The sequence below is a fragment of the Callithrix jacchus genome, chromosome 1 (assembly GCF_049354715.1).
Source record: "Callithrix jacchus isolate 240 chromosome 1, calJac240_pri, whole genome shotgun sequence".
NCBI lineage: Eukaryota > Metazoa > Chordata > Mammalia > Primates > Cebidae > Callithrix > Callithrix jacchus.
Genome location: NC_133502.1, coordinates 116,070,257 through 116,087,058, shown reverse-complemented (window position 1 = coordinate 116,087,058; position 16,802 = coordinate 116,070,257). Strand labels below are relative to the sequence as shown.

Below are 16,802 nucleotides of genomic sequence, written 5' to 3'. Positions count from 1 at the left end.
AAAAGGGAAGCAAAATAAGAAGATGTGGGAAATTTTCAACCTGGCCATGTAAAGAATAAAAAAGTATTTTGAGGGGAGAAAACCACAGGTTTCATATGGATATTAGCATGGATAGAAGGAAGCCTGATACTCTTTATCAAGACAGTAGGAGAGGGACCCTGAAGATATTTTGAGGATCTTTCAGGTATTCCCTCCTATACAGGCCCAGAGTGCAAAGGGCCTGGGGGGTGAGGGCCAGGGACCTCAGTTGAGGCTGTGTATATATATATATATAACTGTATCAATATCTATATAACTATCTACGTCTATGTCTATATATTTGAATCTGTCATTGGTGAAAGGAGAAGGAATGTCTATGCTTGATCTAAACTAATTATTTAATTTTATGTGGATGTTGAAAATCAACCAAAATGTCTGCTACAGACATTACTTAATCAAAGAAACTAATGTAAAATTACAAATGTGAGCAATGCAAAAAGTCCTACACATGGTTTGAAAGTCTCTACTACGGGACTACATACAGTGTGGGGAAAGGTTTTCGTGAGGAGGCTTAAGCAGAAATGAAAGAAAATAAGTAAGATTTGAATGAGTGAGAAGTAGGCAAAAAAGTATTTTAGGTCAAGAGAAGAGCATGTGAAAAATACCCTGTGGCTGGAGAAAACTGAGCAAATGAAGAACCTGAAAAGTGTGGTGGGGCTTTGGCTGAGGGAACAATGGGTCTTTGCATTTAGATGAAGCTGGAGAAAGCCTTATGTATATGGATGAAGAGTTTTGTATCTTTTTCCTAAGAACAGTGGAGAGTCAGTGCAATATCTTTTTTTTTCTTCTGTGAATGGAACTCAAAATGAACACTGGGAGAAAAGAATTTTCCCAGGTGAAAGATAATACTTTAACTTGAGTATTGGTAGTAAAAATGTAGAGATGTAGATTAATATGACATTTATTTAGAAGGAAAACTTGACAAGATTTGAGATTGTTTGAGGGAGTGTTTCAGGAAGCAGGGAAATAGGTGATATTGACAGTGACTTGTGGGTTTCAGGCTTGCTGGAGCAACAGGTAGTCCAGGGAAACGATGCATGTTGAGACTCCAACAGAGTATCAGGAAAGAAGTAACAGAGAATCAGGAAAGGAATGACAACAAGGCTAACAGGTTACAGAAGTACTGTATTTGCTCTCCTTAAATCTGTCAGTGGTTCCAAAATCTGAGCAATGGCTTTCTTCAGCTATAAAAGCATAACCCAGATAGCTCATCACAGTCCCCAGAATTGGATGAAACTGTGTGACCATGTGAAATTCTTGGTCCATGTGAAATCATTAGGTGTCCAGCCAGCAGCTATTTCTATAGGAAGCAATGGACCTTATGATAAAGTTTGGGAGCCACTTGGTACGGGAGGAATAGGCTACGTACCCTGAAGCAAAAAGCTTCCAGGTTGCACACATGGGATTTAATCATTCAGCAGACTCTTCCACTGTCAGGTTGTTGAAAGACCAAAAGGTAACACACAGTATGCTCTCAATGTACTTTGAAAGCATACACCCCTCAGACATACGGATTTTTCTTTGTTTTCTATTGATCTTATATCTTAGAAAAAAAAAAAAGAAGCTTTATAGGCTTATTTCAGTTTGTGTGGCTACAGATGTCCCTCTTAGCCATAGGTAGATGGACATCATTTCACTGGTCTAATCCATTTAAAGAAAGTAAGAATATGAATATATCCTCTTGCTCCAACACTAAATACCATTCACTCAATATATTGTTAAACATCTAATCCATCCATTCTTGTTTCACATATCTTTGTTTTATCTTAAATCTCTTCTTTGTATTCTACAGCTTTACACATATGTCTTACCCCTCTGACTGGTTATCCCACATTGTAGCTATTATTCAAAATAGCACAAGTACTCAACATAAAAGTAACTTGTAATCCCTGCTCTGTGGGAACTGGTACTTAGAGTTCCCATTAACACAGTGGGATGTTATACACTTAACTCTACACCCGTTCAAATGAAAATATATGTATAGTATGCACAGAAATCTACTCAAAGAAGATATGATTTTTGAGAATTTAGAATTGACTGCTTCTTAGATTTATCTTTTGACAAGATAGAAACTGCTGAGAAAGATATTTTATTTTGTGTTCATATTTTGGTTGTTGTATTATAGAACAAGAATTTTATCTGGTAAAGATAAGATCAAGCATTTATTTCCTTCCTCTTATGGTAGAAGCAATTATGTGGATTTTAAATAATCTGCAAATTGTTGAATTAGCAATAGCAGAAACACACTATCTCAGGTATTGTATAAATTATTTTTTGTCATTGCTCTCATTTATTGCTTCAGCCTTCTTGCACTAATATTTCAAGCATTGCAATCAATATTAGCAATGACTACTTCTTCCCCCATATTATTTCTTTTAAGAAATCAGGAAAACAAGCTGGGCACAGTGGCTCATGCATATAATCCCAGCATTTTTGGAGGCTGAGGTGGGTGGATCACAAGGTCAGGAGTTTGAGACCAGTTTGGCCAGTATGGTGGAACCCTGTGTCTACTAAAAATAAAAAAAAATTAGCTGGGTGTGTTGGCGTGTGCTGGTAGTGCCAGCCACTTGGGAGGCTGAGGCAGGAGAATCACTTGAACCCAGGAGGCAGAGATTGCAGTGAGCTGAGATTGCAGCACTGCACTCCAGCCTGGACGACAAAGCAAGAGTCCATCTCAAAAAAAAAAAAAAAAAAAAAAAAATCAGGAAAAGAAAAAACTTAACATTTGTTGATGAGTTATTATTTACCAAATGCCACATTAGGTGTTTTTAAGTACTATAATGTTTATGGTAATTTCAGTATATCTCCCAACGTTTCTGATACATGCATATTAGAACAGAACACGTATATTAGAACCTCCCAGGATCGTGTGTCTCCTGCTTCATTAGAATAGAGTTTTGGCATACAATAATTTGGTAAGGAACATCATCCCTTTATGATGAGGTAGGATTTTTGGCCACACAACTGAAGCTGCTTTTGTCAAGATGAACATATTGCTATCTCGTAATAAATATCATTTTTAAAGTAAAAGCAAAAAGAATTAAGATCTGCTATGTGATCTCTATCTCATAAAAGTTCATATTCAGATAACATGTTTTCCCCCCCACCTTGGCAGCAGTATCATAAAAGAGAAAAGTTAATCACATAGACTTCTAATTCAACTTGGTGATTTACATACTTGTGGTCGTTTAGGCAAGATATACTGCATGAATATACAATCTATGTTAATGATTTGCACTGGAAAAGACATCACATTATCCTGAAATAGTCTTCAAGGAAAAGAACTTTCTAAATTTTAAGCAGATGATTTTACTAAAAAGGAAAAAAAAAAATTGTGATTAGTGTAGGAGATTTCTTCCTGTTCTACATTCATTGAACCTTACCCTGTAACTATACATACATGCGGTAACCCACAACCTTTAGGAAATATTTTTAATTATCACTTTCCTTAGAACATGAATAATAAGTTTCACCAGACTGAGCAGAAAGAGTGAGAAAGAACTCTCTCTCACTGAGAGAGAATCAGACTCCTTGCTTATGATAGCTATAAATAAATAATATCTGCTATAATCACTTTTAACCTTACATCTAGATTCTATATGCAGTGGCAATGCAAGGAATTAATATATGTGTTATTTTGAAAACGTGCCTAGATTTTGGAAGTTGTTTGAACTTTTTGATATTTGGTTACTCCCTACAGTCTATAAACTATACTTCAAATTCCTCAGCAAGTGTTAACTTTAATTTTCGTACCCACTCTCTGTATGTATGTATGTATGTATGTATGTATGTATGTCCATCCGTCCCCGAGGCAGTCTCACTCTCTCGCTCAGTGAGATTGAGTTGGAATGCAGTGGTGCGATCTCAGCTCACTCCAACCTCTGCCTCCCAGATTCAAGTGTTTCTCCTGCTTCAGTCTCCCAAGTAGCTGGGAATACAGTTGCCCACTACTACACCTGGCTAAGTTTTGTATTTTTAGTAAAGATGGGGTTTCTCCATGTTGGCCAGGCTGGTGTTGAACTCCTGACCTCAAGTGATCCGTAAAGTGCTGGGATTGTAGGCGTGATCCACCATGCCTAGCCAGCTTCTCTTTCTAATATCTTCTTTTATGTCTCATACCTTCCCCTTTAGCATAATGTTTCCCAAGGATGCTCTGTTTCTTAGGTCTTACAATTCCTTGTCCATGAAGTCTTTCTCTCCATTCAAACAGAACAATTTCTCCTGATTCGTTAACACTTGCTCAAAATCACATCGTCTGAGAAGTCTTTCAAATCATTCTTACCTCCCATAGTGCAACAGTTACAGCTTTATCTGTATTTGTACCTATGAAACTGTCTCATTTATTGTATAGTTTGTCAGGCATCCTATTGAGCCACCTGGTATAATTCTTGAGGTCAGGGTTTTTGTCCTACATAAAAGGTGTGTTAAAGCAAAAAATGAAGCAAGCCAACATTTTAAACTTCTCTTTTTTTTTGCTTTTAAAATGTATAGCTTTTTTGAGAAAAAAATACACACCATCAAGTGCACTGTTTGCAAGTGAACAATTTAGTTGGTTTTTTTTCTTTTTTATTGCGTTTTAGGTTTTGGGGTACATGTGCAGAACATGCAAAATAGTTGCATAGGTACACACATGGCAGTGTGTTTTGCTGCCTTCCTGCCCCTCACCCACATTGGGCATTTCTCCCCAGGCTATCCCTCCCCAGCTCCCCCCCCAACTGTCCCTCCCCATTCCCCCCAATAGACCCCAGTGTGTAGTACTCACTTCCCTGTGTCCATGTGTTCTTATTTTTCCTCACCCACCTATAAGTGAGAATATGTGGTATTTCATTTTCTGTTCTTGTGTCAGTTTGCTGAGAATGATGTTCTCCAATTTTACCCATGTCCTTACAAAGGACACGAACTCATCGTTTTTGATTGCTGCATAGTATTCCATGGTATATATGTGCCACATTTTCCCAGTCCAGTCTATCATCGATGGGCATTTGGGTTGGTTCCAGGTCTTTGCTATTGTAAACAGTGCTGCAATGAACATTCGTGTGCATGTGTCCTTATAGTAGAACGATTTATAGTCCTTTCGATATATACCCAGTAATGGGATTGCTGGGTCAAATGGTATTTCTATTTTTAGGTCCTTGAGGAATCACCACACTGTCTTCCACAATGGTTGAACTAATTTACACTCCCACCAACAGTGTAAAAGTGTTCCTATTTCTCCACATCCTCTCCAGCATCTGTTATCTCCAGATTTTTTAATGATTGCCATTCTAACTGGCGTGAGATGGTATCTCAATGTGGTTTTGATTTGCATCTCTCTAATGACCAGTGATGATGAGCATTTTTTCATATGTTTGTTGTCCTCATGTATGTCTTCTTTTATAAAGTGTCTGTTCATATCCTTTGCCCACTTTTGAATGGGCTTGTTTGTTTTTTTCCTGTAAATCTGTTTGAGTTCTTTGTAAATTCTGGATATCAGCCCTTTGTCAGATGGGTAAACTGCAAAAATTTTTTCCCATTCTGTTGGTTGCCGATTCACTCTAGTGACTGTTTCTTTTGTCGTGCAGAAGCTGTGGAGTTTGATTAGGTTCCATTGTCTATTTTAGCTTGTGTTGCCAATGCTTTTGGTGTTTTGATCATGAAGTCCTTGCCTACTCCTATGTCCTGAATGGTTTTGCCTAGATTTTCTTCTAGGGTTTTTATGGTGCCAGGTCTTATGTTTAAGTCTTTAATCCATCTGGAGTTAATTTTAGTGTAAGGTGTCAGGAAGGGGTCCAGTTTCTGCTTTCTGCACATGGCTAGCCAGTTTTCCCAACACCCTTTATTAAACAGGGAATCCTTTCCCCATTGCTTGTTTTTGTCAGGTTTATCAAAGATTGTATGGTTGTAGATATGTTGTGTTCCCTCCGATGCCTCTGTTCTGTTCCATTGGTCTATATCTCTGTTTTGGTACCAGTACCATGCTGTTTTGATTACTGTAGATTGTAGTATAGTTTGAAGTCCAGTAGTGTGATGTCTCCTGCTGTGTTCTTTTTGCTTAGAATTGACTTGGCTATGCGGGCTCTCTTTTGGTTCCATATGAAGTTCATGGTGGATTTTTCCAGTTCTGTGAAGAAAGTCAATGGTAGCTTAATGGAGATAGCATTGATTCTGTAAATTACTTTGGGCAGTATAGCCATTTTCACGATATTGATTCTTCCTAACCATGAAAATGGAATGTTTCTCCATCTGTTTGTGTACTCTCTTATTTCATTGAGCAGTGGTTTGTAATTTTCCTTGAAGAGGTCCCTTACCTTCTTTGTAAGTTGTATTCCTAGGTATTTTATTCTTTTTTGTAGCAATTGTGAATGGCAGTTCATTCTTGATTTGGCTCTCTTTAAGTCTGTTATTGGTTTATAGGAATGCTTGTGATTTTTGCACATTGATTTTATATCCTGAGACTTTGCTGAAGTTGCTTATCAGTTTCAAAAGTTTTTGGGCTGAAACGATGGGGTCTTCTAGGTATACTATCATGTCATCTGCAAATAGAGACAATTTGGCTTCCTCCTTTCCTATTTGAATACCCTTTATTTCTTTTTCTTGCCTGATTGCTCTGGCTATAACTTCTGGTACTATATTGAATAGGAGTGGTGAGAGAGGGCATCCTTGTCTAGTGCCAGATTTCAAAGGGAATGCTTCCAGTTTTTGTTTTAATGTATTTACAAGATTATGTAATCATCACCACTATCTAACTTGGAAACATTTTTAATACCCCCGCCCAACCAAAATAATGATTAAAAGTCACTTTTCATACTCTCCTCCCCAACTCTGGAAATCAATAATCTTTCTACCCTTAAAGATTTGCCTATCTGGACATTTCATATAAATGGAAACATTTACATGAATCATATGTATGTAGCCTATTGTGTCTGGTTTTGTTTCCTTAATATAATGTTTACAAAGTTTATCCATGTTGTAACATGGACTGTATTCATATTTCATCACTTTTGATGATTGTATGATATTCCATCATCTGGATAGTCAATAATTTATCCATTCAACAGTTTATTGGCACATGGATAGTTTCCACTTTATGGCTATTGTGAATAATGCTGCTATGAACATACACATACAAGTTTTCGTGTGGACATATTATGAACTCTTTTCTATTATGCTTGTTTGTTCCTAGTATCTTTTGTATTGGAATGATTTGCCATGTTTTGAGGAATTCACTTTATTGTTAAACTCTTTTTCTAGTATAAACCTTACTTTTTATATCATGTGGTGAGCTCCTTAGAATTAGTGTCAACACTAATTCTTTATTGACATGTGATGATTTAGCTTTTCTAATTGCTTATATTTTCTAATAATTAAAATAACTGCCCAGCAAATGGCTGAATTAGGCTATTTGTTCTTGTGGTGTAAATGAGGCTCTGATTGTTTTTCTATTGTAGGATGATGCTTCCTACTAGTTTTAGATAGTGTTTTTATGCTTTGCTGTGTCTAAGATCATCAACACTGACAGGAGAAGATGCACTCATAATACAGAGATGCAACTTGCTCCTTTGCCTATGTTACCTGACATGTTTTGTGTCTACACTGGGTGAGGGATGAGGCTGAACCTTCTTGACTTGTATTTTCTTTCATAATACAACTCTGAAACCTGCTGAATCTTACAGACTATGTTTAGAAAATAAGAAAAAAGGCCCTATACTTTGAATAAAAAGTGCTGCTTCAAAAACTCAGTTAACGAAGGAAAACTTGCAGCTTGCTTTTACCCAAATGAGTCAAATTTAACATTTGAAAGGATAATTTGTGGCCATATGCACATGTCAAATGAAACTATTGATGTAGATTATAAGGACTATGATGTAATCATTCCTTCAGCTGTCTCTTGCTGCATATTTTCATAGTTTGTAGAGTTTTGTACCTGGGAGTAACAAGAAAGCTTATAGCCCAACCAGACCTTACTCTTTTTCTTCATTTTTTAATAAATGAGGTACCTGTCTAAGGACCACACAGCTAAGAAATAGAACTGAGGACTACATCCTTGTCTATGTGATTACAGATGCTCTGCTCTTGATCTTTTGTAACAGTCTTTATTGCTTTTAAATGACAGTCATGTCTGCTTCTTTAGAGTTGGCTGCCCCTTTCATAAAGGCATTGAAAATGAAAGGGATTTACATACTTCACATCCATTATTCCTGTATTTTATCCTCTTTAATTGTTTTCTAATTTACTCCAATTTAATTCCTGTGTTCTAATTGACAAATATTTATTGAACATCTTTTATATATAAGTACATTCTAGGTCCTGGGAAATATTGTATAACATTTAATTCCTGACCCTAAAAAGTTTACAGTCTTATTTGTAGCATCAGAAGCTTATTTAAATAAATGTAATAAAATTTAATATGTGAATATTATAAAATCAATTTATTGACACTGTCTACTATTTGGAGTGTGAGCATGGAATATCTTTATCTTCCAGTCACTATTTTCCTCCCAGATTTTGTGTGCTGACCCTTCTCTTTTTCAACAGCTCTTTGAATGGCATTTTACTCAGATTTCACAAATTGTCCCCAATTTTGGTTAATAAAAGTTTTTTATTCAAGAATTTAAGCCTATCCCTTTTCCTTCCCCCCCCCCCCCTCACTTCAGGCTCGAGCTGTACTCTCAGGGACTTTAAATGTGAAGGAAAAGTGGAGCATTGGTTGGATCTTAGAAACCAACCTTTCCTTGCCTTCTCTTTTAAGATAATGAGAGGGAAAATCAGAAAAAGAGTAAGTCTCTTTTTAGGTAACTGGAAAAGATCAATACTTTTCTTTGTTGTATACAACTAACACATGGCCTGTTGTCTGTGACCTAAATGAAAATTGTGGCAACCTCCAACCTAGCTCCATAAAGAAGAGCTTATCTTCACTGAGCAAACTTCAGTATTTGTAAGTCCTGTAAAACACCAGGCCACTACTTCTGGCTGAACTTGTGCTGGTGTGTCTCCCCTTATGCCTGTGTTTCCATATCATCCGTCTTCTTGTAGTGGTCCCAGGAAACCTGTATTTCCAAATCCCAACCTCCTCCTAGCGTAACTCTCAGATCCAGGGACACACATGGCACCGATCTTCCTTACTTTTCAAAAGCTGGAAACAAAGGGAGGCTGGTGCCTTAAACGTTTCCCTTCTGGAAGTTTTTTACTTTGTCCAGTCTCACCTGTTCTCATTTACCCCCACTCTCTTGCTACATAAGGATCCAAGATCACTGCCTAAGCAGATACCCACTGTGACATACGGTGCTATTTTCTCTTTCTTGTAAGCTCTCAGTGTAGTTTTGGGTAATTCTTTTTAATCATCTGTCTCTAATGGTTTGAATTCAGAAGGGAAACCACCTATTCCTTTCCCCAAAGACATTTTCCTTTCTCCTTGCCCTGTTCCATCCACTGGCATAGGGATAGAGACTGCAGTAGGGAGTTTGTTGTTGGTTTCTGTTAGACACAGTTCTCTTATCTGTCACTTCTCAGTAATTCTAGTGCGGAATAGGCTGTCCCTCAGGGTTGGTGGGTGTAGGAACTTTAAAGTGAAGTATTTAACTTCTCAGCTATAAGTCTTAGCCACAAGTCTGAAAATATTCCCAAATTCAAGTCAACTTCCTGTTATACATGTAATAATAAAGATTCAAAGAGTTTTCTGGCCTATGGAAGAAGACACACTTGCTATTAGAAGAATGAAGGAAACAGTCCTAAAATAAAGGAAGTGGCATTTCAGGTGGTTTATCATAATGATATACGTAGTTAAATAACTAAATAAATATCCAAAGTATAGTAAATATACACACATACATATATATACACACATAAAGTGTTGTATATCCACAGAACTCTATATAAAGCATTGTACACAATTATATATATATATAATATAATATATATTGGCCAGGCTGGTCTCGAACTCCTGGCCTCAAGTGATATAGAGATATATATGATGATTTTATTCCTATAAAAATCTATAGAAATTTCATAGAGCTATTGAGATTATGTAATCATGGAAAAACCTGAGAAGATAGTTAATAAATAGTCATTAGGACTTTCTTTTAAGATTGCTAAGAAGGAGGTAGGAATTGGGAACTTCTGCTTATTTCAGTATTTCTAAAGAAAATATGGATGACGGGGAAATGGATGCAGCACACCACCATGGCACGTGTATACCTATGTATCCTGCACATTCTGCGCATGTACCCCAGAATTTCAAAGCACAACCTTTAAAAGCTGTGAATACAAAATTAGATAAAAGGCTGTGGAAGAGCCTCATCAAAGTTCAGGGCTTTGAAGTGTAAGCTTTATTAGCTACATGGTGTATCCACTTCTGCTTGGAACTAAGTTTTATGCTACTATTTTCCCCCCTCATCACTTCTCAATGGTGATGAGAAATGGTTACCCTCTTGTTTTCACAACTGGGATCTTATTGGTTGGTTAATTGAAATTTCTAAAAAGCATGGAAATTAGAAAATAGTAGATACACATAAACAAGAATATCCTTTAAATGTAAAACATAAATGTACATTTATTTGTCAGTCTTTTGGTTGATATTTAAGCCTTTTTTCTTCAGATAGGAAATTAATTGGAAGTTATTTCATAGATATTCTTCTGCTTAATTTCCCCATCTTTACCTTTGATTTTTCTTTCTTAATTTTGGACTAATGGTCTTGCATTCCCTCCCTATGCTTTTATTATAAGCCACCTCAAAATTATTTAAAATTCATGAATTAATGACTACCTTATGGCTATGTATACATAGATTCTCTGTTTTGAAGATTACTAAGGATAATGCTGGCATGCATGGCTGATTATCTCGAACCTTACTGAATCGCTTCATTTTGTCATATGCTATACAAATAAAATTTAACTTCATCCTATTTATAAAAAGAAAATAGTAATTTTTAGTTATTTTCTGACGTTAAGAGTTTTTACATCTAAAATATCTTTGGAATAATCAAGCTTTTGCCAAGGGAAGTGGAAGGATTTGAGCTCTTCTAGGAACTGTGTAGTAGCTGTGTGCAGACCCTAGAGACCAATGGCAAGCTAAGAAGTGAACAAGATGGAGCGATGGAGAATTCATCAGAATGGATTCTGAAGATATACTGGGAGATATCAAAAGTGGCAACAGAAATGGGGACCAAGAAAAAGACAAACTGGGAGATGGTTGTTTTTTTAGACATGCTGATTTTGAGCTGCTGGTAGGATATAAGATAAGCCACTGCAAGAGCAAAACTGGAGTGAGTTTTGACTCTTGAACTCTTGGAGAGAGTCCTCAGAGTGGGCCACGGACATAGGAGTCACCACACTTGTGTCATGGTGAGGTGATTGGAGAGAGCAAATGGGGCTCCAGGAATCAGAAAAACTGAGAAATAGTGTCAGCTAAAGCCTACATTTATATGGTATCATAATGAGAGATAACTAATGATTAAGATTATAGGATGCAAATTTGTGAGACACAATATAAGTGGGAAAACTAGCCAAAAAAAATCACATGTTAAATATAAATAATGCAAATATTAGTTTATTATATTTTTGAAGTAGTTGTTGAAGAGTATCCAAATTTCTTGAGTAAATTAATGTGCCACTTAAAAAATCCTATGTTATAAAATATAAGTTTTGGTTACTTCCCTCTCTCTAACATACACTTTTTCTCTAACTTCTCTAATCTCTGTTATACCCTGCTGTTTCTCAGCACCTAGCATAGTGCTTAACAAGTCACAGAACGTAATGCATTTGTAATACAGGAAAGTCATTCACATACATGCAAATTCATACTTCAGAACTATGGGGGAAGATCTGATCTCAAATGGCTTCACATTTGGAAATCATGCTAATCTTTCTGGGAAAGCTGTCTCCCTCTGCCACTGTCTCCTGTCGTCTCTATTAGAAAAAAATAGAAAGAATTCGGCTATTCAACAATTGTACAAAGCAATTTAAGTGTTACTTGTTAAAATAGAATTTGTCTTACATTTTATTTTTACCTGGCCCTCCAGCCCCACATTACACAGAAGAAGGGAAAATGCTGCAAACTTCTACTGCTGTAAAATTGTAATTACATTTAGAGAGAAATCCCATTGAGTGGATTCAAATTGATTCATTGATCTCTAACGCTCTCATTACAGCAAAGTAATACATTATTAACATAGATGACAAGCAAATGGAATACACACAAATCAAGCAGGAGATTGACTAAGCATCTGCCATGGACTTTGGTATTGCATCTGCAAAAGAGATTTTTTTGAGACAGGGTCTCACACTGTCATCTAGGCTGGAGTGAAGTGGCCTGATCTTGGCTCACTGCAACCTCCACTTCCCAGGTTCAAGTGATTTTCTTGCCTTAGTCTCCCGAGTAGCTGGGACTACAGATGCACCCCCCACTAAGTTTTGTATTTTTTGGTAGAGACAGGGTTTCGCCATGTTGGCCAGGCTGGTCTTGAACTCCTGGCCTCAAGTGATCTGCCTGACTTGGCATCCCAAAATGCAGGGATTATACGTGTGAGCCATCATGCAGGGCCTGAAAAAGAGAATTTAATTTTCCTTGAATTTGGGAAAGCTCCCGGTCTGTCTTATACGATTTCTAAATTATCTTGAAATACATATTAAATTAATATTTCATGTTGACAATTCTGTGTCATTTAACTTGCTTCTCCCATTTTTCCTTCATCTCCTTTCATTTGATTGTACAGTATGTTATTTCAGTGAAAAAAAAAAACAGATTTGGAGTAAGAATGTCTAAATTTGTGTTTATATGGATTGTTAATTTGGGGCAAGCCATTTCATTTTAACTCTGAAAATTTGTTCTTATCTCTACAATGGGTACCCCTAACCCTAACTCAGGGAGATTTGTTTCAGTTTTAGATTAAATATTATATGTACAGTACTTAAGTGTCATAAATACTGAATTCTCATCAATGAATTAAAACATACCTGACTGTGAAACTTTTAAGAAAAATCACCTTTTCTTCTTTCATTCTTTCTCTTTCCTTTCCTCCCTCCCTTTCTTTCTTCCTTCTTTCCTCTTCTTTTTCCAACTTTAATAACATCATTCTACTAAAAGTGCCAACACAGGTTTCTATATTTGAAGCCGTTTGAGATAGATTTTCCTCCAGTAGTTGTGAAGTAAGAATTTACACGTACATGAATGGCTTTTCTTTACCACAAATTTATTAAATCCTTTGACTTGATAGGCAGTATGCTGGTTGCTGAGAAACAGCAGGGTATAAAATCAGACAGAGCCTTAACTTTTAGTTTGCTTTGCAAGCATCATTATAAAAATAGTATTACTATTAGCACCCTACACACACTGAAGCACAGCACTACCACCTGCAGAGATTTTCTGAGTTATATGAAAGAGAACAAAAATCAGGCAACTGCTCTGGCTAGTGGAGAATGGGGCTGGAAACATCCTGGATGTTTTCTCATTTTAAACTTTTTTATTCTAGACCACAGGTTGGTGAACTGTGGCTTACAGATCTAATCCGGTTCTTTGCCTGATTTTGCAAGTAAGGTCCAATAGGAACTCAACCATATTCTTTCACTTACCTATTGTTGATTGCTATTTTTGTGCTACAAACGCAGAACTCGGTAGTTGCAACAAAAGTTTATGTCCTGCAAGAACAAAACTATTCATTGTCTAGCCCTTACAGACAAAGTCTGTTGACTCCGCTCTAGTGAAAAATCTTTACCAATGTCTGCCAGAGAGCTTGTTCCCTAAACAAGCCAGAGACATGTTATAACTGCCTCCATTCTTTCTCCAATTAACTGTTCTTCACTTTGCTGGTCCTTCAAATAAGTGTCCCTTTTTGTTGCATGTGAAGAGGAGTCCCAAAATGGCCTCATACTTCCCTTGTTGTGACCCATACCATTTGTGCTGTCACAGACTTTGAGCCCTTAGGTTTTCCCATTTCTTTTGGTTTTTATTTTGAGTCCCATCCTCCCCTCACTCTACCAAAAAAAAAAAAAAAATGAAGCAATATTTGGTCAGAAAATCACTTAACTGTAGTTCAGAGGAGCTCGTGGGTGGTAGGGTCCAAACAGGACCCTGGAGCTGCGTATGATTAAAAACAAACAGAAGCTCCCAGAGAGCTGCTGGTACTATTAATATAATGCCAAGGGCTACTTCTAGCCCCTCTAACAGGATGCTCCAGGCTATAAGCAGCTATGGGTATTCACATTTGAGCAGCACCTCGGACACCAGCCAACAGGCCTTCTTGTTCTACCTAGGATCTCTGCACTCCAATGGGTGCTTCTGCTCCCTTGCCTGTGTCCATGCTCCCCTGGCATTGTATATACTGTTTATATCCCTACTGTGATGCACCTCCAACTTTAGAAGGAGATGTCATACAGTGGAGACAAAACTGGATAAGGACTGGACAAAGGCAGGTCCAAGCACTGCTTACGTACTTCACTGACTTGGTGACTTCCAATTATTTGATTTCCCCTCTAGACTTAAAAGTTATCACTATGGATTTAAGAGTCATTTAAGAACAGTGATGATTTTTGGCCCTGTAAATCAGCAGGCACAAGGCAAGTATTTGTTTTTCTTCCTTGCGATAATTCTTTAATTATTTGGTGTTGACCAAATGTTAGAGAAAAGCACACTTAGTAAGTAACCCACGGTCACATTGCCGTTAACCAACAGATAACTCCCAACTCCATGTGACTCTAAAATCCCTGCTTTTTCCCCAAGAATCTATTCTGTTAATTTGTAACAACTGACCCTAAGAAACATGGCAGAAATTCGAGAACTGAGACTTTTGGAAGCTCCTGAAATCTGATTTAGTTTGCTAATATTGAATAGATCCCACGGAAATATGTTTGAGAAACTAAGTAAACTGCACTTTTTAACTCTGCATTCATTGAGTTTCAGTAAGCTGGGCTTTGACAGTTACAAAATAGTTATGGTAGTTAAAAACACTAGCTATGGAAACACAGCCGGGTGTGGTGGCTCACACCTGTAATCCCAGCAATTTTGGAGGCCGACGTTGGTGGAGGACCTGAAGTTAGGGGTTTGAGACCAGCCTGGCAAACATGGCAAAAACCTGTCTCTACTAAAAATACAAAAATAATTAGCCAGGCATGGTGGGGCATGCCTGTAATCCCATGGTGAGGCTACTGGGGAGGATGAGACAGGAAAATCACTTGAACCTGAGAGACTAAGGTTGCAGTGAGCCGAGATTATGCCACTGCACTCCAGCCTGGGTGACAGAGTGAGACTCCATCTCAAAAAAAAAAAGAAAAACCCAAAACAAACAAAAAAAACCACTAGCTATTGGAATACAAAGTAATAGAAATAGTAACCAGCAGAACAGAGGAAAGTAGCAGAGTTAATAGTGTAATTTTAAAAAATAATAAAATGTATTAATAAAATGTTAGGTGATGGTAATTCATTAAGACTTGCTTTGTCCACTACTGGAAATAAGTATTTTCATTTTCTACATAATCATAGTTACATAAGGACACTTGATTGATGACTGTCAGCTCATTGTTAGAACCATGTCTGATTTGCTCTAATGATGAGTGCTTTTCATGAGCCCATATTCCCACAGATGTTTTTGTTTTTAGTTTGCAGACCCACAAAATTAGCTCACTCTTTTCCTCAAGTTTTGAACTTTCACTTACATGTTCTTATTTTGCCACTTCCTCAAAATTTTTGTTTTGTACAATCTCAGAGACCTTGTGCAGGAAAAATATTGTAGAATAGTTGTAAGAAGCACTGTTCCTTGAAAGTGATATTTTTAAATTCATTGACTTGTTTTTACAAGTTGATTGTCAAGGTATTGTGCAGTGCTTTTCGAGCTTCTGTGTACATGAGATTCTAATTCAGCAAATCTGGGATGGAACCCAGGAATTTGGATTTGTCACAAGCATCCAGATGGCAGCAGGCTGGCCGTTGTACCACACGGGAGTAACCGTGTAATTGATTGTTGTATCATTTATTTCCCATGGTGTGACACAGTGCTGGGTATTTAGTAAGAAATGAATCAATAATCAAAGGCGTTACTAGAGAGGGGGTGATATGAGGTACTCATTTATTTATCCAGTGATTCAATGTTTCAACCCTCAATGAGTGCCTGTCAAGTACTGGACATTATTGCTGATACTGGAAAAAGACACGTTGTTATACTGCATGCTTCCAAATAGCATGGCTTCTAATGAGGGGTTTGGAAAAGAGAAAGCATCATTTTGAGATAATATATAGATGTTAGTAAAGTGGTAATTGGCAGAAGTTAAAGAAGTGACCAACTCCTCGTTCCAAAACATCCTCATTGTGCAACATTGAAAGAACCACCCAGTTTCTTTTAAGTGTCTGTTTCTTAATTCATGCAAAGGAGATGCTAATAATAAAAGCAAAAAAATAGTATGCCTCAATATGATTATTATATGAAATGAGTTAAGTGAAAATTAAGTTGGTAAATTGTGAAAGGCAAAATACATGCGAATAATAATATTTATAAATCTCTTCTTTCTTTATAGATTTAGCTAGGTCTCTTACCCCAATTTGGTATGGCTGATTGAATGCCTAAGCTAACATTTTCTATTACCATGCCGAGTAGCAAACTGGATATCTCTATCTGATTTTTCATTGAAAGAGGCATAGGTTACCTATCTCAATGACATGAAATCTCTAGAACCTGGGGCTGTATACTAATGGCATTCTACCTGAGCTTTTAGAATCTTTTCCCTTAAAGCTGCAATAACAAATAACTGGTGGAGCTGCTAGATTTAATAAAGACCCCTGTTCTGAGATTCCTGAGCAG

At 37.0% G+C, this 16,802-nt stretch overlaps 1 protein-coding gene across 36 annotated transcripts in view; it reads left to right on the top strand.

Annotated features, from left to right (window-relative positions):
- PTPRD (protein tyrosine phosphatase receptor type D) overlaps nucleotides 1-16,802 on the top strand; it is a 2,336,513-nt gene that overhangs the window by 1,013,987 nt on the left and 1,305,724 nt on the right. The gene's annotated exons all lie outside the window — the stretch shown is intronic.